Source organism: Macaca mulatta, chromosome 5 (assembly GCF_049350105.2).
Source record: "Macaca mulatta isolate MMU2019108-1 chromosome 5, T2T-MMU8v2.0, whole genome shotgun sequence".
Lineage (NCBI taxonomy): Eukaryota > Metazoa > Chordata > Mammalia > Primates > Cercopithecidae > Macaca > Macaca mulatta.
Window position 1 is genome coordinate 36,611,964 of NC_133410.1, and position 26,965 is coordinate 36,638,928.

Here is a 26,965-nt window from a genome sequence, read left to right on the forward strand (position 1 = left end):
TTATTTCTCTATAAAGGAAGATTTCCAGGGATTTCTACAGCTAAACTCTGCTAATGTTGTCTAGAAGAATAAAAAAGCAATCCTAAGTGTGTATTGAAATAAACAATACACACACACACACACACACACACACACACACACACACATAAATTCCAAACAAAATTAAATTGACGTGAAACCATCATGAATTTATAGGTCTTTTCCTAGCTTGAAAATTGAACATAGAAGTGTAGCGTGGTTTCTGAACTTTCTGGCATCCTTTTTCTACCCAAGCCCTAAATGTTGGAGTGTCCCAGGGTAGGTTCTGGGTGTTTACTGTACTCTGCAAATACAGGCTCTTCAGAAGGTCTCCTGTATCCTAACTCAGCATTCAGAATCAACTGCACGCCCTGAATATGCAGTCCCAGCTCTGACCTCTGCTCTGAGCTCTGGGCTCCCTATATCTGCTTGGATGTCTCACAAGCATCTCAAAGTCTGTAGGTCCAGAGCAGAATTTTTTATATTTGTTTGTAAACCCTCTTTTTTCCTACTTATGTAGTTTGCATATTTGTCCCCTCCAAATCTCATGGTGAAATGTAATCACCAATATTGGAGTTGGGACCTAGTAGGAGGTGTTCATGGGGTGGGTCTCTCATGAATGAGTTGGTTTGGTGCCCTTCCCACAGTAATGGATTAGCACAATCTGGATCTGGTCGTGAAAGAGATTGGAACTTCCCTCCTCTCTCTCTGTCCCTCTCTTGCCATGTGGCACATCTGTTCCCTCTTCAGCTTTTGCTAGAATTGAAAGCTTCCTGAGACCTCACCAGAAGCAGATGCTAGTGCCATTCTGCTTGTACAGCCTGCAGAATTATGAGCCAAGTAAACCTCGTTATAAATTACTCAGCTTCAGGTATTCCTTGATAGCAATGCAAAATGAAGCAACAAACCTACCCACCCTATCTTTATCAGTTTGGTAAATGAATTACCGTTAACCACATTATTCAAGCAATAAACCAGGACGTTATCCTAGGTCATCATCATCCAGTGGAAATTAACACAAGCTGCATATATCATCCTGAAATGTGACTACTAGAAAATGTTTTCTAAGCTTCCTCGTTCATTCCTCAAATCAACTCAATCAGCATATCATGTTGTCACCCTCTCTTAAATATATATGAGCCACCTGTTTGTCTGTACCTTCCATACCTTCACCATCTTTCACCTTCTACTGTAGCCTCCCCTACACATCCCTCATAGCTCCTCTCATCCCCACAGCCTGTTCTCCACCCAGCAGCCAGAGTAACCACTCTGAAATATTTACTTATTTTTATTTTTATTTTTTGAGACGGAGTCTCACTCTAACCCAGGCTGAAGTGCAATGGCACAATCTCGGCTCACTGCAACCTCCGCCTCCCAGGCTCAAGTGATTCTCCTGCCTCAGCCTTCTGAGTAGCTGGGATTACAGGCCCCCACCATCATGCCTGGCTAATTTTTGTATTTTTATAGAGATGGGGTTTCACCATGTTGGCCAGGCTGGTCTTGAGCTCCTGACCTCAGGTGATCCACCCACCTCAACCTTGAAATATTTATTCTTATAACAACTATTTATTAAATGATTATGGGCCCGGTTCAAATCCTACCTCTGGTACTTATGAGCTGAATGACCTTGGGCAACTTGCTGAACCAATCTGTGCTTTAGTTTCCTCATCTGTATAATGGAAGCAATAATAGTATCTGATTGATATTATTAATAATCATACCATATGGGCTTGTGATGAGGATTCACTTAATAGATGTAAAGTGCTTGCTACATGGTAAGTAGTCAGCATAGTGTTTTGTTTGTTTGTTTGTTTGTTTGTTTGTTTGTTTTTGAGACAGAGTCTCTATTGTCCAGACTAGAATGGAACGGTATGATCCCAGCTCCCCGCAACCTTCCCCTCCCAGGTTCAAGCTATCCTCCTGCCTCAGCCTCCTGAGTAGCTAGGACTACAGGCATAAGCCACCACGCCTGGCTAATTTTTGTATTTTTAGTAGAGACGGGGTTTCACCATGTTGGCCAGGCTGGTCTCAAACTCCTCAGGTGATCTGCCCACCTCGGCATCCCAAAGTGCTGGGATTACAGGTATGAGCCAATATACCCAGCTGACAGCTATAGTTTTTAAGTTGCTCTGCTGGTTTGAATTTGGATACTGACTTCTTTAAGTGATTTTGACTTCTATTGTGGAAAATATATATTTATGTTATATATATAACATAAAACTTGTCATTTTTAACCATGGTACAAGTCAGTGGCATTAATTACATTCACAGTGTTGCATAACCATCACCACAAAAACAGTTGTTTCAAAAACATTTCCATTACCCCAGACAGTATGTACATGTTAAGCAGTAACTCCCCCAAGTGCCCCCTCCTCCAGTCCCTGATATGGGTTACTGACTTTTTAACCTCTATGATGGTGTCTACGTCTAGTTGCAGAAACATGGAGAGTTGATAAATAAAAAGGAATTTAACATAATGTCTGCTAATACTAAAAGGTGGTGAAAAAAATAAAGCCACCAGAAGGGATGGAGGATGGGGCAGCAATGACAGATGATCATCAAGAAACACCCCTCTGTTACTGATGGACATTTGGGTTGGTTCCAAGTCTTTGCTGTTGTGAACAGTGGCGCAATAAACATACGTGTGCATGTGTCTTTATAGCAGCATGATTTATAATCCTTTGGGTGTATACCCAGTAATGGGATGGCACATATACACCATGGAATACTGTGCAGCCATAAAAAAGAATGAGTTCATGTCCTTTGTAGGGACATGTATGAAGCTGGAAGCCATCATTCTCAGCAAACTATTGCAAGGACAAAAAACCAAACACCGCATGTTCTCGCTCATAGGTGGGAATTGAACAATGAGATCACTTGGACACAGGAAGGGGAACATCACCCACCGGTGCCTGTCATGGGATGGGGGGAGGGGGGCGGGATAGCATTAGGAGATATACCTAATGTAAATGACAAGTTAATGGGTGCAGCACACCAACATGGCACATGTATACATATGTAACAAACCTGCACGTTGTGCACATGTACCCTAGTATAAAGTATAAAAAAAGAAAAAGAAACACCCCTCTAAGGAGAAGACATTTGCCCAAAGGGAGGAATGAAGCAAAGGAGTTAGCCATGCAAAAGCCCCGCCATGTGCTCTTCATGCTGGGAACCTGTTGAATAAAGCCAAAGCTCATTCCTTGGCCCCAGGGGCCTCTCATCAGAGAGGCCTCAGGCTACTCTGTTTCTCCTCACAGTGCTGGTAATTTTCCTTTTCTTTGAATGTACGCACTTTGAAGCGTGAATTCATGGGAAAGAAAAAATAATCCAGTGTGCTCCTCTTTTGTACAGGTTTAATGTGTATTAATATTACAAACTTTCAGTCTTTTACAGTTTATCAGAGCGAGAAGCAAGAGCCCAACACGTTTGGAGTTAAATTCTGCCTCTGCCTCTTTGTCACTTTTCGAATCCATCCTTCCCCTCTGCTGACTCCACAGTGACAGTGACTGCAGTTGACTGAGAGTTTTTCATGTTGGTCTTTCTGGCTTTCAGTTTCCTCAGCTGGAAAAGGAATCGAATGCCTGCCTCACAGCTGGTAATGTAGCGGTGAATGTGTCAGAGTGAAACCCAACATAGACAGGGTCTCACCCCTCATCAGCATCAGCCGCTGTGAATATAACTTTCATTTTTCTAACAGCTATGCTCCTTTATTATAAATAACCTCGGATGTAAAATTAATATTAAATCATATCTTTTTTTTTTATTTTGACACAATGGAGTCTTGCCCTGTCACCCAGGCTGGAGTGCAGTGGCACAATCTCGGCTCACTGCAACCTCCACCTCCCGGGTTCAAGAGATTCTCCTGCCTCAGCCTCCGGAGTAGCTGGGATTACAGTCCCCACCACCATGCCTGGCTAATTTTTGTATTTTTAGTAGACATGGGGTTTCACCATGTTGGCCATGGTTGGCCAGGCTGGTCTCAAACTCCTGACCTCAGGTGAACCGCCTGCCTTGGCCTCCCAAAGTGCTGGGATTACAGGCGCACGAGCCACTGCACCCGGCCAAATCATACGCGTTTTGTTTTAATTTTGCTCTGTAGAGTTCAGTCTGAAGTTGCACTTTCCATTCTTTAAATGTGAGAGTTCCATCTAGTGGCCAAATTGGCTAGGGCAGTGTTTTTTTGATCTGTATGGGTCATGAAATTTAAATATGTGTACATATATATGAATAAAATGCAGTAGAAAATATCAAAGTGCATATAAACTGTTTTATAAAATTTTACAGCTACATTTCACGAAATGATTTTACTGGAATATTAAACTACATTGATGTGCGCGTGCTTGGGCATAATCTGAAATGTTCTTTTTGACAGTGAGTTATTTTTAAAATATTCAGAAAGTCACTAGTCTAAGAAATTTGGTTTGTAGTAAATCAGGGGTGAATACCGGAATTACCTGGGGAGCTAAGAAAATACCATTGCTTTCTCCCATCTCCAGAGGTTCTGATTTATTTGGTCTCTAGTGTCACCTGGGCATCATGATGTTTAAAACCTACTCAGGCCATTATCTGTGCAGCTGAAGTTGAGACTTACCGCCTTAAATCCATCAAAAAATAGAGCCAGGAAAGACCTTTGAGATGATGATCGACTCTCTTAGTTTTGTGCATGAGAGAACTGAGATCCAGAGAGCTTAAGTGACTTACCAAAAGTCATGCTGTTAATTAGCAGAGAAGCTTCATGAAGAACCTTGACAGATATTTTGGAGCCTGGAAGACGTTCAGTAAATATTTTATTTCATTTTTGGAAGACTTGTAGAAAGGGAAAGGGAGACAAAATGGAGAATATCTAATGTCTGTCTAGTTTGTTCACCAAATCAAGTTATCATTTGCTTTTTATATTTCAAAAAAGTTGCAGAGTTTATCTGTTAAATGTTCATTTAGAGTTCATTAAAATTAGATTCTGTGTCTCAACATAATTTACCTCACTGACTGTTTTGTTTTTCACTAACATCCAGTTTGGGAGCATTTACCACCTGCATCTCAGAGTACAGTTCAATTATTTTACCTTTCCATTTATTTTCCACTCAGAAAATGTGTTTGTGGGTTGGTGATTCCTTGTCTCTTGCCAATAATTAGGAAAGCACTTGTGACTGTCCATCAAAAATTCCACACCTTGTAAAGTATGATGATTAATTAAATGACATAGTGCTCATTCTCAACTCTGTTATCTGCTGAGAGAGAAGACACATGTAGATTTTTAGGATAGAAAGGACATAAGAAACAGATCAGGCAGAATATAATCATATGCGTTACATGTAGACATGCCTGCAGGCAGCTAGCTGGTCAGATAATGCTCATGTATGAACTGGAGGAAGCAGTGGGTGTATTTTGGTCAGCGGAAGCTTCCAAAAGATGCTTTTTGAGTGAGGAGAAAGGGGAGGATTTAGAGATAAGTAAAGGCTTGAAGATATAAGGTTAATGGCCGAGGCGGGTGGATCACGAGGTCAGGAGATTGAGACCATCCTGGCTAACACGGTGAAACCCCGTCTCTACTAAAAATACAAAAAAATTAGCCGGATGTGGTGGTGGGCGCCTGTAGTCCCAGCTACTCGGGAGGCTGAGGCAGGAGAATGGCGTGAACCCGGGAGGCGGAGCTTGCAGTGAGCCAAGGTCATGCCACTGCACTCCAGCCTGGGTGACTGAGCAAGACTCAGTGTCAGAAAATAAAAATAGAAATAAAAAATAATTGCCTTGTTTAAATTAGAGTAAAAACCTCTTATGGAAAATGAGAATCTTTGAGAAGATATGCTGGTATGTGGGGAGAGAGAGAGAAATATTTGGTCAAGACGTATGCATGGGTGAAATGAGTATGTGGGTTTCTCTTACTAGGAGTTTTTAATGATACAGTGTCAGAGTCCCAAAAGACCTTCCACGTAAAGCCATCCTCATCATCATCCAGATGAGGAAGCTGAGACATGGAGACCTCGCTGGGTGACCCCATCAGCCCCCACAAGTCCTGCGCCCTCCTGCTCCAGTGTCTTCCCCAGCTATAAAAGGCTGTTACCAAATTTAAGAGATGATGAAAATCACTATATTCTGCACATATTTTCATCAGCTTAAGTATGTTCATTTAATAAATTAAAACACAGACCAGGCACAGTGGCTCATGCCTGTCATCCCAGCACTTTGGGAGGCTGAGGGTCAATTACTTGAGATCAGGAGTTCGAGACCAGCCTGGCCAACATGGTGAAACCCTGTCTCTACTAAAAACACAAAAAATTAGCTGGGTGTGGTGGTGCACCTGTAATCCCAGATACTTGGGAGGCTGAGGTGGGAGAACTGCTTGAACCTGGGAGGCAGAGGTTGCAGTGAGCCGAGATCACACCACTGCACTCCAGCCTGGGCAACAGAATGAGACCCTGTCTCAAAAAAAAATTAATTAATTAAAACATGAATAAAGGTAAAAGCAAACTCTTAAATCTATACACCTAAGAGTATATTACAGAGGCTTGAGCCTAATAAGCGCCCATCAAAACTGAAGACTAGAACATAGATGATAAAACATGATCACTAAATAGCTTAAAGTAGACCATTTAGATCCGGGTTTCCCAGCCTCAGCTATACTGACACCTCAGGCCGGATAATTCTCTGTGGCGGGGGCTGCTGTGAACATTTACGATATTTAACAGCATCTCATGGTGTCTAACCACTAGATACCAATAGCAACCCCTCTACCACCACCCCAAACTGTGACAGCCCAAAATGTCTCCTGGGGAGCAAAATTCTCCTCCAACCTCTATTGAGAATCACTAGTGTAGATGATGTAAGAATATTTTGGAGTACAGTTAGCGAAACTAGAATCAAATGAGTGCGAGCGGGCAGGGAGTCACCAGCAGTGGACCTCACTGAACTGTGTTACTCATTTTGCTAGCTTGAGCTTAGCCTTTGCTAATTGCTCCTACAGATCTCTGCACACCACAGGGCACTCAATAAATGCCTCTGAGTGAAGACTGACTCAGCAGTTGGCAATTTATTCAACTTAACGTTGTCTCCACCAGTCCCAGTTTTCTGACCCTTCTAGAGTCATCTTAAAACTAGAGGAGCTGATCTCTCTTTTGGAGAATTTCCAAGGACCATGGCAGTCTCTTATTCACCCTAGGATGTCTGTGAATGTTGTGGACGCTTCAGAAATTCTCATGACCCAAATCTCGGTCTGACATAAAATCATTTCCAGCCACACTCAAGTGAACAGTGCCTGGGAGCAGGCTGTCATTTGGTTCCCCTCTCTGAATGCATTGGCTCTGACCCATGGCACCTCAGGAAGTGAAAGGCAGCAGGCAGTGAGGCCAAGCCATGAATGTTGGGCCCTTTTCTTAGAAAACAAAGGGTTCACTTTAGGCTAGCAGGAAACATCCGGGGGTTGCGGGGGAAACTCTGACCTTGATCAGAATCAAATAAAAGATGGGATTCAGAGAAAACTGTCTTTCATGCTATGAATAATCATTATTTTGTTGGTCCTTTTATATATTTTCTCTGTCAGAAATTTTACAACAGAAATGATTGACCCTTAAGATCTTGGAAGGGGTTCTCAAGAAGTTTTAGTAGTTTTAATTTTCTTAAGACCTTTTGTTATTTCCTAGGCTATGTGTTGTTATGGGAAGAAATGTCAAAACATGTGATAAGGAGTGGAGAAAATCCATAATTACTCAATATAAGTACAACTGGAAAGTTTCCAAAGAAGATGGTCCAGACATACTAAGAAATGCAAAATGGATGCAACTACTACCACAGACTCCTTAATGGGCTGTTACGTCTCTTAGTAGGGACCACTGTTTTAATCTTTCTTTCCAAATACATTGAAAAGCTGAATTCTCTGCAGCAGCAAGCACTCTGTTGGCTTGAATTTGGGGTTACTGGCTTCCTAACTTCCCTTCCGCTATATATATTCTTCACAGCTCCTGATGTAACACGGACTTCTGCGGATTTCCTGTTAACTTAACGTCCCTCTCTCCTCTCAGAACTTTCTGCTTCTTAAGGCTCAGCTCCACTGGGCCACTTGAATTGGTCTGATTCCTTTACTCCTAGGTTGGGAGTACAAGGCTATCCTTGGAAAGGTAATTCTTTACTTTGGCATACAATTGTGAAAAGAATGGTTCTCCAATGGCAAAGATGGACCTGCAAACATGAGTGTTAATTCTTTCAGACATCCTCTAAGAAAGATGGAAAATTAAATGGGGAAGAGAAACCTGCAGTGGGAATGTGGAAATCTTTGTGGCTGTCATCTGCCTAATATTTTCCATCCCTTAAGATAACCACACTAAGCACTTAAGTAAACGTATAATCGCACCTCATTGTTATCTGTCTAGCCTGTTTTCATCGTAAGATTCTTCTTTGCCATATTTTCTTTATATTTTCATCTGTGTTGTTTTCGCGTAAACTAAAAGTCTCCGTAGAGTGAGACCAAGATTTTGCAAGGGAGATAATGAAATTAGTTCATGCCAGGATGGCTCAGAGCAGATGCTAGACATAAATAACAGTTATTAATTAATACAAACTGAAAAATCAACTCTATTGCTTTGTATAGTATCTAACACAATAAATGACAGTGATCCCCAGAAACAGGCATTTGAGTGCTTACTGATAAGACTCAAAATTACAATAATAAAGTGAGAGGAGTAGATTGCCTCCTGACATTAATTAAAAGAAGGGCTATGTATAAGCCATAGTACTAGTGTTATATGTGTTCTGCAGCATCACTAATTTATTTTTTATTTAGCTTACCTGAAAGCTAGTCTAACCCCAGAGGAACAGGAAAGTTGCTAACTAGTGTTTGTAGTAGAGATGTATCCATGTATATAGGAAATTTCTGTTTCTCCCTGATTGTCTCGTTTACTCAGAATATTATACAAATTGGCCTATTTGCCTCTATAGGGAACCTTTATGATTATTCTTTTCTTTCTTTTTTTTTTTTTCTTTTTTGAGACAGAGCCTCCCTCTACTGCCCAGGCTGAAGTGTGCAGTGGCTCAATCTTGGCTCACTGCAACCTCCACCTCCTGGGTTCAAGTGATTCTCCTGCCTCAGCCTCCCGAGTAGCTGGGATTACAGGTGCACACCACCATGCCCAGCTAATTTTTTCTAGTAGAGATGGGGTTTCACCATGTTGGCCAGACTGGTCTCAAACTCCTGACCTCAAGTGATCCACCTGCCCCCCAATCCTGGGCTTACAAGTGCGAGCCAGTGTGCCTGGCCCCTTTATGTTAATTCTTAACTGAGACCTCACCCTCCGCCTAGCCCTCAGTTGACAGGCAGATAGTGCCCTGACATGTGGAGGGCCACACAGCCTTCCAAAGTGTATGATAAATCAGAACAACAGTGACACATGCTAGACTCAGACGGAGCTAAGTCTTCGTAAATTTATACAACCAATATACTGAAGGGGCTGAGCTCAACTGAGGACACATAGGAGAAAGAACAGAGAACTTGCGGTTTATTTTGTTTTGTTTTTTGCATCACTGCCTATAAATGTGCTTTGCTGGATTCCTTCCCACTGGGGAAGGAATTTGTCTCAGACAGATGCTATCAAGACCCACTTTCAAGTACTAAGTCCAAGCCAGTCCAAATCAAAGTGTCAGTACCACATCCCACATCCAGTTTAAAGAGTCCGCCTCTCCCGGAGTTTGCAGTGAGCCGAGATCACATCGTTGCACTCTAGACTGGGCAGCAAGAGTGAAACTCCATCTCAAAAAAAAAAACAAAGAGTCCGCCTCTCCCAGAGGTTGCAGTGAGCCGAGATCGCATCATTGCACTCTAGCCTGGGCAACAAGAGCGAAACTCCATCTCAAAAAAAAAAAAAAAAAGAATCCGCCTCTCCTTGGTTCAATTTCTTAGATCCATAATGGGGAGGGGCCTGGTCAGTTCTCAGATCAGCCCTCTTTGTTCTTCTTCCTTCATCCCACTCCCTGCCTTCTGGACCTCAAAGTACTATTTCTCAGTTTTGCAGGTCAATCAAAGGGAAATAGAAGACAAGGAGCAAAAACTAAGGGAAATATGGCCAACCCTGCCTGCCATCTTGCACGCCATCATGACTGGTGCACAAATACGGGGAGCTCTTTCATGGAGTTCATTTGTGAGGAGGCTTTTAGTGGAAATCTCCATCCTGACACAAATAATATTATGTGATTGTCTTCTTGGGACTTCCATCCCAGTTCCACTCCTACCCCAGCAATCCACCTTATTTCTTCTTACTGGTGGAGTCCTCGCCCTGGCATGTGGCCCTGTTGGATGAAGTCCCTTTAAGATGGTTGGAGCCTGGCTCTGTCATGCCTACTAATTCACCCACAGGAAACTCACACTCCTTACCCCCGGGCCGTGCCCATCTCTGGAGGCACAGCCTGCCTTATCCTGACTTCACGGGCAGCTCTCAGTAGTTTGTTGCCGTCTCTATTCTTTAAAGCCCCATCTCAGGTTCTCTAAAGAAATCTCTAAGTGTGTTCCACCTGCTGTGTTCACTGGAGAGGATTCTGTAAACTTCTTCAGCTCAACAGGTCTCAGGGAGTCAAATGTGACCTTCCCGGTCTCTACAGATGGAACTTCCCTCCCTTGATGAGAGAAGTGGAACTCAATCTGAGTAAAGTAAAAAGCAAAGCGAGGCTGGGCAGGGTGGTTCACCCCTGTAATCCCGGCACTTTGGGAGGGCGAGGCGGGTGGATCACCTGAGGTCAGGAGTTCGAGACCTGCCTGGCCAACATGGTGAAACCCCGTCTCTACTAAAAATACAAAAATTAGCCGGGCGTGGTGGTGGATGCCTGTAATCCCAGCTACTCGGGAGGCTGAAGCGGGAGAATTGCTTGAACCCAAGAGGAGGAGGTTGCAGTGAGCCGAGATCATGCCATAGCACTCCAGCCTGGGTGACAAGAGTGAAACTTCGCCTCAAAAAAAAAAAAAAAAGCGAAGCGACTCCTCCTCCGGTTTCCTGGAATGAATCCCTTTCCAGTCTCCATTGAGATAGCCTGGAAGATGGTGATAGGGATGAGCGTCTCAGGAATAGGGTGGCCACTTTTTAGTCAGCCCAGCAGAAGTGTCTAGGAGCTTCTCGTTACAGTGTTGCAATAGCCTTTTGCCCTTCCTTCGGGTTTTAATGAAAATCCTGAAGTTTAGGGAAAACCCATGTGAGGGTTAGTTTTATGTGTCAAATTCACCGGGCCAGAGTACCCAGGTATTTGGTCAAATACCAGTCTGTATTTTTCTGTGAAGGTATTTTTTAGGTGAGATTGACATTTTAATCAGTAGACTCTGAGTAAAGCATATTACCCTCCATCATGCGGATGAGTCTCATTCAGTCAGTTGAAGTGGACTTGAGAGAAAAAGACTGAGGTCCCTCAGGAAGAAGGAATTCCGCCTGCATGTTACCTTCAGGCTTGAGCAGCAACCCCAGCTCTCATCTTGGTCTCTAGCCGCCAGCCTGCCCGGCAGAGTCAGACTCGCCAGCCCCCACAAAGTAGCTCGTTCTGGAGTGAAGGTGACTTCAGAGCCCTTATTACCAATTCCCCAACGTTCTCAGGTTCATTGTAAGTACAGAGCCTTTTCATTAGACGTTGTTGAAGGAAATTGCTTGAACAAGGAAATTTCTCGCCAGCACCCCTTGCCAAATGTTTGTCCCTAGCAACTTGTTACCCTGGGAACAGCCTCTCTCTCTCTCTCTCTGTCTCTCTTTCTCTTTCTCTTTCTCTCTCTCTCTCTCTCCCTCCCTCCTCTACTGCATCTTTCTGTTAATCTGTCTGTCCACTGCCTTTGGGTTCTGCATGGGCCATGCTATGGCTGTAGAAGGGTGTCATTGTGAGCACTCATTTGGTGGAAGCCTATCTTCCCAATCAACTCTAGATTGAAAACAGATCTCTCATTGCCCAGAAACATGCATTGACATTGAAGCGGCACCATTTAACTCCACAACCAAGTGAGTTGCACAGTTTCATCACCACAGCTTTTAATTAAAATAGATAACATTTAACAAATACTTACCATGGTCAGGCATTGTTCAAAGCACTCTATTCAAAACATCAATTAATCCTCACTGGATTCTTTGGAGGCTGGTACTTCAGTTAAGGCCATTTTACCAAGGCCCAAGGCCTAGAGGGGTTAAATAACTTGTCCAGAGTCATAAAGAAAATGTGACACATATACACCATGGAATACTCTGCAGCCATAAAAAAGAACGAGTTCATGTCCTTTGCAGGGACATGGATGCAGCTGGAAACCATCATCCTCAGCAAACTATCGCAAGAACAGAAAACCAAATACTGCATGTTCTCACTCATAGGTGGGAATTGAACAATGAGATCACTTGGACACAGGAAGGGGAACATCACACACCGAGTCCTCTTGTGGGGAGGGGGTGGGAGGAGGGATAGCATTAGGAGATATACCTAATGTAAATGACGAGTTAATGGGTGCAGCACACCAACATGGCACATGTATACATATGTAACAAACCTGCATGTTGTGCACATGTACCCTAGAACTTAAAGTATAATAAAAAAAAAAAAAAATGAGTTCATGTCCTTTGCAGGGACATGGATGAAGCTGGAAACCATCATCCTCAGCAAACTAACACAGGAACAGAAAACCAAACACTGCATGTTCTCAGTTGTAAGTGGGAGCTGAACAATGAGAACACATGGACACAGGGAGGGGAACATCATACACTGGGGCCTGTCGGGGGGGTGGGGAGAAAGGGGAGGGAGAGCATTAAGACAAATACCTAATGCATGCAGAGCTTAAAACCTACATGCCGGGTTGATAGGTGCAGCAAGCCGTGTCACATGTATACCTATGTAACCTGCACATTCAGCACATGTATCCCAGAACTGAAAGTAACAGTTTTAAAAAATAGATAACTTATCCAGGATCACCAACCAATATGGCAGGGACAGGTTTCAAATCCCAGAGGTCTGCATTCAAAGCCTATGTTCTTTGCCACAACCTTTGGCCCCTAAAAAGGACATCCTGCCTTAGGGTCAGCCCTATCTTTATAAAAAGACTCTTACATGCTTTGCAAATATTTGTGACTAAACAGGGTTATATTTTTTTAATTCATTATATGTAATCATATCTATACCAAAAAGAATTTGACAGAAACTTATATTAAAAGAAACAGTAAGTTTTTAGTTTTGCCTTTGCTTTTCTTTTTCCCCCCCACATTAAAAGAGACAAAAATGAATGCTGACTAAGAAATAAGGAGCTAGGGAGAAGCAACTATATCAGAAATGCCTTCAAGGGAAAATGCCAGATGTGAACAGAAGACATAACATGGGATTTCCTGGCTGCCATGACAAAAAGTGGAACATAGTAAATTTCACATTTTTTATCATATGATAAAAAGGAAGCATGACAGTTCGTCAAGAAAGGTACAAATTTTATAATACTGAATTGTGAAAGGAACATATTTAATGCTCTTTTTAAATGGCGGCTTGTGTCTTTAATTGCACATTTAGAGACATTGCAGATGAAGTCCACATATGAAAGTCAATGCTTATGGCTTTGTAATTTTCCCACCCAACTCCCTCAAGAAAAATCTAGCCGGGCGCGGTGGCTCAAGCCTGTAATCCCAGCACTTTGGGAGGCCGAGACGGGCGGATCACGAGGTCAGGAGATCGAGACCATCCTGGCTAACACGGTGAAACCCTGTCTCTACTAAAAAATACAAAAAACTAGCCGGGTGAGGTGGCGGGCGCCTGTAGTCCCACCTACTGGGGAGGCTGAGGCGGGAGAATGGCATGAACCCGGGAGGCGGAGCTTGCAGTGAGCTGAGATCCGGCCACTGCACTCCAGCCTGGGCGACAGAGCGAGACTCCATCTCAAAAAAAAAAAAAAAAAAAAAAGAAAAGAAAAATCTAGATAAGGAGTTTGTCACACTAGCAGGGCCAATCACATTTTCATTTCATGGGTGGCTGAGGCAAAGGACCTCACTTATTAAGCCTCTCTGGCCATCTTCTGGCTCCAAAAATACAGTAGGAACAGGCCTGGATTCAGCTTAACCCCAGTTTATATTATTTTTAATTTCAAACATCTTGGTTAAGATAAGTATTTTTAAAAGAATTTTTTGACTTCTTTCAAATGCACTTATTTTAGTAGCTACATATCTTAAAGTTACTACTTTTGAATTAAAATGATGAAGGATTTCTCTTTGAGATCACTCAGTTGAAAAATCCCTCATTTCACCTGGTGGCCCACTATTTCTCTTATTCCTGGCTTTAAAATAGCTCTGTTTCCCACTTAAGACCTCTTTCTTCAATTCTTCCTATTGTTGATGTGAAGTGACCTCTGACTAAATCTTTTGGGGTAAAAAACATAGTTTTCCTTTTTATCCTCTTTCTCCAGAACAAACTTAATTTCTGTAAGTCTTTCTTTAAGGCCTAAACTCTATGCTTTTACTTGGGATTGTAACTTTATGCTGCTTCTTCAGATATAGTCCTATACCAGTGGCATCTAATCACCTAGGAGTTGCTTAGAAATGCAGATTTCCTGGCCCCATCCCAGAACTAAAGAATCAAAAATTCTAGGGAGAGGCCCGGTCTTTTAACAAGCTCACCAGGTGATTCTGATGCATGCTCAGGTTTGAGTATCACTAGACCGGGTTTTCCTTTCTGAAACTTTTGGACACTTCTTTTCTGTCTCCCATATTTTCTAAATCAGTAAGTAGCAAGTAACTGGAGTTAAGATTATAGACTCTGTATCCCCAACCATCTCAAAACTGGAAGCTTCAGCAACTTTGGAAATCAACAGACTCTAAACAGATACGCATGAGTAAATTGCCTCTTTTAAAATCCCTTACCATTAGTTTGCCTTCCCATCCATTCTAATATTCCTAGTATTAGTCTCCAAGTGTGTTGCTATCTGTCCTATATATCTTAAGTAATGAAGAAGCTCAGAGCTAACAGGTCAATTTCCCCAGCATTCCTTCCAGTGGGAAAATAAAGAGAAATTCCCTTTGTGAGTTGTGTTTGAGGGCATCAGGCTCATTCAGCATGGATTTTTCCATTTGCCTATAGCTGTTAACCAGCCTTCAGTGAAGAGGACTTGCCCATCTGTAGTCAGAAAACTGGAGTGGTGGCATATATTTCCTCCCTTCAATGACACAGAGTTCCCCCTCATCATCAATTCACTTAGAAGGACCATTTTCAATATAAAAATGTACCTGATTCTTGCCCATGTTCAGAAAGCCAGCTAAGAATTCTCAAACATTTCATTTCATTTCAGCTTTGTAACTAATTTCCCTATGTGCCTACTCTTGATGAGTAACTGACAAATAGGCATTTTATGGAAGCTGTGATGGGGAATTTTGCTTTTATTTTGACCATTACTGCATTACAAACAAAATGGAAAGTGTGTGTGTTTCATGTCAATCAATTTGCATTTCTTGAAATGAGAATTGGAAAAGCCAGATGGTCTTTCCTTAAAGAACAATAGTTATATTGTTTTGTTGTGGTTCTTACAGTTATGTTTAAACGTCAACTGAAACAGACTTAGTTGATATCTTAATCCATTTGTGTTACAATAAAGGAATACCTTTCAACACAAGACATGGGAGGGCCAAACAAACCATATCCAAACCACAGCACTTGGAAAGCAGGATTATTGAGGATTCTTCAGTGACCTGTGCTATTTATTGAAGTTGTATAGTCATTTTGTACAAGACATTTTGTACAAACAGAACAAGTGATCATAACAGTTGTTTTCAAAAACAGATATCGGTAATGTAAGTATCAATAAACTACTTGTTAAATTAAGGGCCATGTCTCCTGGAACAGCTTATAATGTCAGTTTTGTATAGCTGTTTTTCACTTATCCAGTCCCTAAACTTATCTGTGCTCTGTTTCCTCCTTGGCCAGAGATCTTATTTCCCTCTTATTGAGAAACAGAGGACAGCCTCCATGAGCCCCCTGGGTGTGCCTACCCATCTCCACCTGAGAAGATCTCCTACCTCCATGTGGCCCAGTTTGCCAACTGGCTTAACAAGAAAAAGTGCTCTCCAGAGATACCACCTTGATCTTCACTACCCCAGGATCTTCTCTGCCAGTTAACTCTTTCTCTTGTACTTTTGATTCCTCCCTATCCCTGTGTGGTTTACAGACTCACACATTGTCTTCCATCTATGACTGTATTCCATTGCTTTGGGTACTTCCCAGGTTCAGAACCTCATCTTCTCTAACCTGGGCTGCTCATTGATCCCTCCGGCTGCAGCTGCTTTCTTCCCAGAATTTTATGCCAGAATTATTTCATTAAAAGACATGTGTGATTATGTTAGTCCCCTACCCAAAAACTCAGTGATCTCCAAAAAGAATTAGAAAAAAAAAATTAATATAAGCCTGAAGGTCTTCTACCGTCCACCTTGAGGCCTTCTATTTTCTTTTCTGGAACAAGTATCTTCTGTACACCTTTCTAGTTCTTTGAACATCCATGCCCTTCTTCAGACCTCTGAACTTCTGCCCTTGCTATTTTCCCATCTGCAGTGTCTTTTCTCCTCCTGTTGAAATTGTCCTCAGTGAAAAACCTTCCTCTGTGTTCCAGTGCAGATCAATGATACCCAATTCTGTGTACCTGCTATGGTTTGAGTGGACCCTCGAAAATTCATGCTGAAATTTAATTGCCATTGTGATGATATTAAGAGCTGGGACTTTTAAGAGGTGATTAATTCATTAATCATAAATTGATTAGCACCATTACCTTGGGAGTGGATTTGTTATTTCAGGAGTAGATTCCCAATAAAAAGGATAAGTTCAGCCTCAGTTTCTCTCTTTGTTCTGTGTGCTAACTTGCCCTTATGCCATGTTATGACACAGCAAGAAGGGTCACACCAGGTGCTGAGGAGATGCTGCTGTCATGTCCTTGGACTTCTCAGCCTCCAGAACTGTGAGAAATAAATTTATTTTCTTTATAAATTGCTCAGTCTCAGATATTCTTTTATAGCGGCACAAAACCCACTAGAATAGTACCTATTTTACACTTTCATTATAGCACTGCCTTCCGTTGTGGTTACTTCTATGTGTCTGAGATCAGGAACACTGTTTTTTCCTTTTCTTTTTATCTTCCCCAGCAACAAACATGGTGATTTATGAAAATTAGATGTTGAAGCACTGAATTACATTGTGTGCTGTTAATCAAATGGATAATCACAGAGGTATTATAGGGAAGAAGACAATGTTGATTCATTTTCATCAGACATTGTCTTCTGTAATATTATTTAAATGCAGTGTACTTCCCCCATATCTAGAATTTTTATCTGTTGGTGAATTGAATTCTTATTTTGAATTTCTCATATGAAGAAGGCATTTATGTGTGTAAAGTAGAAAGATCAGGCTGGGATTAGAAATGCTAATAAGTTCTAGCCCTGGCTGATCTTATCTCTGAACATCTCTGAAATGAGGAAACTACATTCTCCCTAAAGTCTCTACCAAGTCTAAGATTTTATTTTGACTATCACTATTGTCTTTTGTCAGCTTTTGCTATATAAAATCTAGTTTTTATGCTTGATGCACCATTTTTCATAGCATAGACAACCGTGCTTTGAATGTTTCAAGGATTTTTGATAACTAAGAGATCCCAACCCTAGTAATTAACTCCCTGAGAGAGACTTAGGCAGCTCATTTCTTTCTAATCTTTTTGTGGAGTCACCAAAAACAAAGTCTACTAGAAGAAAAGGTATGGAGAAAATTTCTAAGCCCGCAGCATGCCACTCTCACGAGCTGCCCTCTCTTCATCCAACAAATATTTATTGTGCCCTTATTATGTACCAGGTACTGTTCTAGGCATGAGAATACAGTGATGAGTGAGACAGACAAGGACCCTTCATTCTGGTAGTTTATAGTAGAAAAGGAAAGGAACATGATAAATAAGAAAACAAATTTTAAAAAGGTCATTTTTACCTAGCGATATGGGTCAAGGGAACAATAAGAGAGAGTGTTTTAATAGGTTTTTGAATACTTAATTTAGCTCAGGTGAACATGAAGGGTTCAGAATAATTAAAGCACCCACATGTGCAAAGATCTAGGGGCCCCAGGGAAACTACCCAACTATAAGAACACTGGTGCTCCTAGTACAGGGGAAACAAACTCCTAGGAGTCAGATCCAGTTTCCCCAGTGGAGATGATTTCTGAGGAGTGGGTTCCTGACAAAAAGATGAGTTTTGCCTGCATTTTTCTTTCTCCCATGCTCACTTGCATGAAGCATCATTAGACCTGATTTAAAGCTCAAATCCTCTCTAGGACAAAGCTGTAATTCATAGATCATCTTTGATAGCAGAGAGCAGCGACTCTACTTATTTCTGCAAACCATACACTGCAAAAATGGGGTTCACATTTGTGAAACATTTCTGTGGGCAGACTTAGCTATTTTTATAGTCTATGGCATAAAAGAGATAGGCTTCAAGTCATGTGCAGTTTGTGGGATTTGAAGCACTTTTAGATTCAGTTCAGGAATGTACATTAAAATGAAAGCTCGTAAGAATGATACTGATAGTAGCCCTAATTAAATTTTCACTGACAAACTTTAGTACTTCCTTTTCAAAACAATTGGTATCTTGTAGCTCATCAAGATCATAAGAATGAGAGACCTATAGAATTAGGTCCACATTCCTCAGCCAGTCCCCACTTGAGCCACTTTTCCCTTAAATACCATTACACACCAGTACATGCTGGCTCTTAACATGAGCTTCATCCCAGTCATGCTATAGATAATAATGGACAGGATTTTGAACTTCAAAGTTATGTAAACCTGCGTGCGCTTACATCTCCATTTTGCCATATACTTGCTGTGTGACTAATTAGACTTCCTCGACGTTGGGAATAACAAACAGTATCTAACTTATAATGTCATAGGAAGTACTCAGTAAGTGATATGATTATTGATTTTAAAATATGAAAGCTCTGTTGTTATTATTGCCGGGCTTCTAATTGCCTCTGAAAAGCACCCCTCCCTGTTAGTAACTATGAGCATTTGCCTAGCTGCATACCCCATCTAGAAGGTCCTTTCCTACCCTCATCACAATATACCCAGTGAAATCCTTTTTATCCAGTGGAGGCCAGTTCGAATTTTGATTTCTTCTCCATCCATAGTCAACCTTCTGATTAGTTCCATCTTCTCTGAAGTCTGTGAGCCATTACAGACATTACCATGCTCTTTGTTCTTTCACCACTGCTTGCCTGTCCCATATCCCTCTTTCTGATCCAGCCTATGACCTCAGGAAGGGCAGTGTATTAGTCAGTTCTCTCACAGCTATGAAGAAATACGTGAGACTGGATAATTTATGAAGAAAAGAGGTTAATTGGCTCATGGTTCCACAGGCTGTACAGGAGGCATGGCGACATCCACTCAGCTTCTGGAGAGGCCTCAGGGAACTTACAATCATGGCAGAAGGTGAAGGAGGAGCAAGACATCTTACAAGGTGGAACAGTAGCAATAGAGAGAGGGGAAGATGCTACACACTTTTAAACAACCAGATCTGGTGAGAACTCACTCACTATCATGACAACAGCACCAAAGGGGATAGTGTAAAACCATTCATTAGAGAGTGCCTTTCTGATCCAGTCACCTCCCACCAGGCCCCATCTCCAATACTGGGGATTACAACTGAACATGAGATTTGTGCAGGGACACAGATCCAAACCGTATCAGGCAATAATCTTTTTTTTTTTTTTTTAATACTTTAAGTTCTAGGGTACATGTGCATAACGTGCAGGTTTGTTCCATATGTATACTTGTGCCATGTTGGTGTGCTGCACCCATCAACTCGTCAGCACCCATCAACTCGTCATTTACATCAGGTATAACTCCCAATGCAATCCCTCCCTCCTCCCCCCTCCCCGTGATAGGCCCTGGTGTGTGATGTTCCCCTTCCCAAGTCCAAGTGATCTCATTGTTCAGTTCCCACCTATGAGTGAGAACATGCAGTGTCTGGTTTTCTGTTCTTGCGATAGTTTGCTGAGAATGATGGTTTCCAGCTGCATCCATGTCCCTACAAAGGACACAAACTCATCCTTTTTTATGGCTGCATAGTATTCCATGGTGTATATGTGTCAGGCAATAATCTTGTCTTCCATTTATTGTACCTTCCTCTTCACTGAAATGATGAATCAATGAACAAATAAATGAGTATCCTCAGTGTAAAGATTTTCCTGTAGTTCAAATCAATGTCACCCACCTCTGGGAACCCATTTTATACCTTTATGACAGCATCATCTTGACTTTGTAGGTAATCATGTGTGAGATCAGGGGCACTTGCCTGCAGGGAGACAAATTATAAGAATGAAGCAATCTTCTGGAGAGCGACTCTAGAACCATGTAAGGGAAGAGATTTTCTTAGGAGGATTATACATTTTTAAAATGTGGGTTGCAGTCTAATAGTAGATCAATAAATCTTTCTATCTAGTAGGTTGCCATCAGCAATTTTTTAGTGGAATGGAATGGAATGGAATGGAATGGAATGGAATGGAATGGAATAGAATAGAATAGAATAGAATAAAATAGAATAGAATAGAATAGAATAGAATAGAAAACATCAGGGTGAATTGCATGTAATAAAGTTAACAATTATGTAGTGAAACAGATTACTGAATCCACTCCTAGAATTTCTGATTCTATAGGTCTGGGGTGACAACTGAGACTTTCCATTTCTAACGTGAGTTTGTTTGAACAGAGTCTTAATATAAAATGTGTTCCTTGCTGTAGGTCTCAGTCAAAAACTGTTTGAGAAAAACATTGCTCTACTTCATAAAGAGTCAGGTCTAAGGGACACATTTTTATAATTTCACCCAGAGTGTTCTGACATATGTTATCTTGGAACATTTTAACATCCTTGCCAGGTAGGTAGGAATATGTGATATTACAGTCATTGTAGAGAAAGGGGGACCAGGGGGTTTAGATGTACTTAACAGATCTTTGTTGATCAGGCAATTTGACCTAGCATAGCCACACAGGTAGACGGCAATTGATTTAGAACCAGAACCCAGAATTGTTAAATTGTAATTTCTTCACTAATTAAATAAGTGGTTGCTAAACTGTTCAGGGTTTATCATAAGGGTTATGAAAAAATTCTCTAAAGATTTTTTAAAGTTTATAAACAAGAAGTCACGTTTTCATGCCACTTTTAACTCTGAACATGGAGGTTGTCATAGTCCTAAAATAAGCAACACCAGCAGCTGCAAAAAAAAAAGATACAAAATGATTAATACATGCAGAGTAAATGATACTAGAAAATCATTGTCTTGCAATCCCAAAGGAAAGAATGGATCTAGACAGCCAGTGAAACAGACCAACACATCCCAAGCATTGGCCTGTCTCAGCATTTCTAACAGTGAGTCACACAGATCTTATGTGCCTCATAATTGATACAGTGGGAAGGACACTGTACCATCTGTGAAGAATTCTTGCCTTAAAAAAAGGATCTAGAACCAGAAATGCCATTTGACCCAGCAATCCCATTACTGGGTATACACCCAAAGGATTATAAATCATTCTACCATAAAGACACGTGCACGTGTATGTTTATTGCAGCATTATTTACAATAGCAAAGACTTGGAACCAACCCAAATGCCCATGAATGACAGAATGGATAAAGAGAATGTGGCACATATACACTATGGAATACTATGCAGCCATAAAAAAATGAGGGCGGTGGCTCATGCCTATAATCCCAGCACTTTGGGAGGCCGAGGTCAGTGGATCACGTGAGGTCGGGAGTTTGAGACCAGCCTGACCAACATGGAGAAACCCTGTCTGTACTAAAAATACTAAATTAGCCAGGCGTGTTGGCGCATACCTATAATCCCAGCTACTTGGGAGGCCGATGCAGGAGAATCGCTTGAACCCAGGAGGCAGGGGTTGCAGTGAGGCAAGATCACACCACTGCACTCCAGCCTGGGCAACAAGAGCAAAACTCCGTCTCAAAGAAAAAAAGAAAAAATGAGTTCATGTCCTTTGCAGGGACATGGATGAAGCTGGAAGCCATCATTCTCAGCAAATTAACACAGGAATAGAAAACCAAACACTGCATGTTCTCACTCATAAGTTGGAGTTGAATAGTGAGAACACATGGACACAGGAAGGGGAACATCATACACTGGGGCCTGTCAGCGGGGTTGGGGCCTAGGGGAAGGAGAGCATTAGAACAAATACCTAATGCCTGCAGGACTTAAAACCTAGATGATGGGTTGATAGGGGCAGCAAACCACCATGGCACACGTATACCTATGTAACTTGCACATTCTGCACATGTATCCCAGAACGTAAAGAAAAAAATGAACCTGAACATAATTAAGGCTCTAAATCTAACTACCAGCTTATCGGGAAGCTGATTGAAGAAGGCAAATGACAACAGGAGGAGTGGCACCCAGCTAAATCTACACTGTGAGATATTCAACAACGTTAGTACCCAAGGAGGAGAGCTTGGAGGGCTTGTTAAATGGAAATGTCTTAGGCCCTACTCCCAAATTTGTGATTCTGTGGGATAATATTTGCATTTCTGGCAAGTTCCCAGGAGATACTGATGCCACTGATCCAGGGGCCACACTTTGAAAACCACTGGTCAACAGGATGAACAACCTGCTTATCCAACCAATCAGTGACATGAGAGGGAGTGGGGATATTATAGAATAAAATGCCTTCTAGCAGCCTACAAACTTAAGACAATATATGGACTTCATCTGGATCTTAATTCAAGGCAGCTGCAAAAAGAAATTTTGAAGCAACTGGGAAAATCTAAATGTAGACCAATTGTGGAGATAATTAAGAAATTATCCTTGATAGGGCAAGATGGTGGAATTCGAACAGCTCCAGTCTGCAGCTCCCAGTGAGATCAACACAGAAGGCAGGTGATTTCTGCATTTCCAACTGAGGTACCTGGTTCATCTCATTGGGACTGGTTGGGCAGTGGGTGCAGCCCACAGAGGGTGAGCAGAAGCAGGTTGGGGTGTCGCCTCACCTGGGAAGTGCAAGGGGTCAGGGAATTTTCTCCCCTACCCAAGGGAAGCTGTGAGGAACTGAGCCTGAGGAACTCCAGCACAGATACTGCACTTGTCCCATGGTCTTCATAACCTGCAAACCAGGAGATTCCCTGTGGTGTCTACTGCACCAGGGCCCTGGGTTTGAAGCACAAAACTGGGCAGCCATCTGGGCAGACACTTAACTAGCTGCAGTTCTTTTTTTCCACACCCCAGTGGTGCCTGGAATGCCAGCAAGACAGAACCATTAACCTCCCTGGAAAGGGGTGCTGAAGCCAGGGAGCCAAGTGGTCTGGCTCAGCAGGTCCCACCCCCACGCAGCCCAGCAAACGAAGATCCACTGGCTTGAAATTCTCGCTGCCAGCACAGCAGCAGTCTGAGATTGACCTGGGACACTCGAGCTTGGTTGGGGGAGGGGCGTCCACCATTGCCGAGGCTTGAGTAGGCGGTTTTACGCTCACAGTGTTAACAAAGCTGCTGGGAAGTTCAAACTGGGTGGAGCCCACTGCAGCTCAGCAAGGCTGCTGTGGCCAGACTGCCAGATTTTTCTTCTCTGGGCAGGGCCTCTCTGAAAAAAAGGCAGCAGCCCCAGTCAGGGACTTATAGATAAAACCCCCATCTCCCTGGGACAGAGCACCTGGGCAAAGGCGCAGCTATGGGCACAGCTTCAGCAGGACTTAAACATCCCTACCTGATGGCTCTGAAGAGAGCAGCAGACCTCCCAGCACAGCGTTGGAGCTCTGGTAAGGGTCAGACTGCCTCCTCAAGTGGGTCCCTGACCCCTGTGTATCCTGATTGGGAGACATCTCCCAGTAGAGGCTGATAGACACCTCCTCCGGGAGAACTCTGGCTGGCATCTGACAGGTGCCCCTCTGGGACAAAGCTTCCAGAGGAAAGAACAGGCAGCAATCTTTGCTGTTCTGCAGCCTCCGCTGGTGATATCCAGGCAAACAGGGTCGGGAGTGGACCTCCAGCAAACACCAGTAGACCGGCAGCAGAGGGGCCTGACTGTCAGAAGGAAAACTAACAAACAGAAATAGCACGTCCATTCAAAGACCCCATCCAAAGGTCACGAACATCAAAGACCCAAGGTAGATAAATCCACAAAGATGGGGAGAAATGAGAGCAGAAAGGCTGAAAATTCCAAAAAACAGAATGCCTCTTCTCCTCCAATGGATCACAACTCCTTGCCAGCAAGGGTACAGAACGGGATGGAGAATGAGTTTGACAAGTTAACGGAAGTAGACTTCAGGTGAGTAATAACAAACTCCACCAAGCTAAAGGAGCATGTTCTAACCCATCGCAAGGAAGCTAAAAACCTTGAAGAAAAGGTTAGAGGTATGGCTAACTAGAATAACCAGTTTAGAGAAGAACATAAATGACCTGATGGAGCAGAAAAACACAGCACGAGAACTTCGTGAGGCATACACATGTATCAATAGGCAAATCGATCAAGCAGAAGAAAGGATATCAGAGATTGAAGATCAACTTAATGAAATAAAGCATGAAGACAAGATTGTGGAAAAAAGAATAAAAAGGAATGAACAAAGCCTTCAAGAAATATGGGACTATGTGGAAAGACCAGGTCTATGTTTGATTGGTGTGCCTGAAAGTGACCAGGAGAATGGAACCAAGTTGGAAAACACTCCTCGGGATATTATCCAGGAGAACTTCCCCAACCTAGCAAGGCAGGCCAACATTCAAATTCAGGAAATACAGAGAACACCACAAAGATACTCCTCGAGAAGAGCAACCCCAAGACACATAATCCGCAGATTCACCGAGGTTGAAATGAAGGAAAAAATGTTAAGGGCAGCCAGAGAGAAAGACCGAGCTACCCACAAAGGGAAGCCCATCAGACTAACAGCAGATCTCTCTGCAGAAATCCTGCAAGTCAGAAGAGAGTGGGGGCCAATATTCAACATTCTTAAATAAAAGAATTTTCAACCCAGAATTTCATATCCAGCCAAACTAAGCTTCATAAGAAAAGGAGAAATAAAATCCTTTACAGACAAGCAAATGCTGAGAGATTTTGTCACCAACAGGCCTCCCTTACAAGAGCTTCTGAAGGAAGCACTAAACACGGAAAGGAACAACTGGTACCAGCCACTGCAAAAACATACCAAATTGTAAAGAACATCGACACTATGAAGAAACTGCATCAACTAATGGGCAAAACAACCAGCTAGCATCTTAATGACAGGATCAAATTCACACATAACAATATTACCCTTAAATGTAAATGGGCTAAATATCCCAAATAGAAAACACAGACTGGCAAATTGGATAAAGAGTCAAGACCCATCAGTGTGCTGTATTCAGGAGACCCATCTCACATGCAAAGACACACATAGGCTCAAAATAAAGGGATGGAGGAATATTTACCTAGCAAATGAAAAGCAAAAAAAAGCAGGAGTTGCAATCCTAATCTCTGATAAAACAGACTTTAAACCAACAAAGATCAAAAGAGACAAGGACATTATATAATGGTAAAGGGATTAATGCAGCAAGAAGAGCTAACTATCCTAAATATATATGCACCCAACACAGGAGCACCAGATTCATAAAGCAAGTTCTTAGAGACCTACAAAGAGACTTAGACTCCCACACAATAATAGTGGGAGATTTTGACACCCCACTGCCAATATTAGAGCAACAAGGCAGAAAATTAAAAAGGATATTCAGGACATGAACTCAGTTCTGGACCAAGAAGAACTAATAGACATCTACTGAACTCTCCACCCCAAATCAACAGAATATGCATTCTTCTCAGCACCTTATCACGCTTATTCTAAAATTGACCACATAGTTGGAAGTAAAACACTCCTCAGCAAATGCAAAAGAACAGAAATCATAACAGTCTCTCAGACCACAGTGTAATCAAATTAGAATTCATGATTACAGAACTCACTCAGAACCACACAACTACATAGAAACTGAACAAACTGCTCCTGAATGACTACTGGGCAAATAATGAAATGAAGGCAGAAATAAAGATGTTCTTTGAAATCGATGAGAATGAAGACACAATATACCAGAATCTCTGGGACACATATTTAAAGCAGTATGTAGAGGGAAATTTGTAGCACTAAATGCCCACAAGAGAAAGCAGGAAATATCTAAAACTGACACCCTAACATCAAAATTAAAAGAACTAGAGAAGCAACAGCAAACAAATTCAAAAGCTAGCAGAAGACAACAAATAACTAAGATCAGAGCAGAACTGAAGGAGATAGAGGCATGAAAAAGCCTTCAAAAAATTAAAGAATCCAGGAGCTGGTTTTTTGAAAAGATCAACAAAATAGACGGCTAGCCAGACTAATAAAGCAGGAAAGAGAAAAGAATCAAATAGACGCAATAAAAAATGATATAGGGGATATCACCACAGATCCCACAGAAATACAAACTACTATCAGAGAATACTATAAACACCTCTATGCAAATAAACTAGAAAATCTAGAAGAAATTGATGAATTTCTGAACACATATACCCTCCCAAGTCTAAACCAGGAAGAAGTCAAATCCATGAATAAACCAATAAAAAGTTCTGAAATCGAGGCAGTAATTAATAGCCTACCAATCAAAAAAAAGTCCAGGACCAGACAGATTCACAGCCAAATTCTACCAGAGGTACAAAGAGGAGCTGTTAACATTCCTTCTGAAACTATTCCAAACAAAAGAAAAAGAGGGAATCCTCCCTAACTCATTTTATGAGGCCAGCATCATCCTGATACCAAAACCTGGCAGAGACACAACAAAGAAAGAAAATTTAGGGCCAGTATCTCTGATGAACATCGATGCAAAAATCCTCAATAAAATACTGGCAAACCAAATCGAGCAGCACATCAAAAAGCTTATCCACCACAATCAGGTCGGCTTCGTACCTGGGATGCAAGGCTAGTTCAACATATGCAACTCAATAAACATAATCCATCATATAAACAGAACAAATGA

At 42.0% G+C, this 26,965-nt stretch overlaps 1 protein-coding gene and 1 long non-coding RNA gene across 6 annotated transcripts in view; one reads left to right on the forward strand and one right to left on the reverse strand.

Moving 5' to 3' along the window:
• NWD2 (NACHT and WD repeat domain containing 2) overlaps positions 1-26,965 on the forward strand; it is a 202,838-nt gene that overhangs the window by 136,270 nt on the left and 39,603 nt on the right. The gene's annotated exons all lie outside the window — the stretch shown is intronic.
• The window catches only part of LOC144341137 (uncharacterized), a 61,777-nt gene continuing 54,384 nt past the window's right edge, over positions 19,573-26,965 (reverse strand). For 2 of the 5 annotated variants that reach the window (XR_013417806.1, XR_013417807.1), the window contains exons 3-4: positions 20,235-20,294; positions 19,574-20,132 (exon numbers count right to left, since the gene is read on the reverse strand). This is a non-coding gene — a long non-coding RNA (uncharacterized LOC144341137). Of the gene's footprint in view, positions 20,133-20,234; positions 20,295-26,965 lie in introns of all 5 variants that reach the window. The other 3 variants (XR_013417805.1, XR_013417804.1, XR_013417803.1) reach the window with 3 other exon arrangements.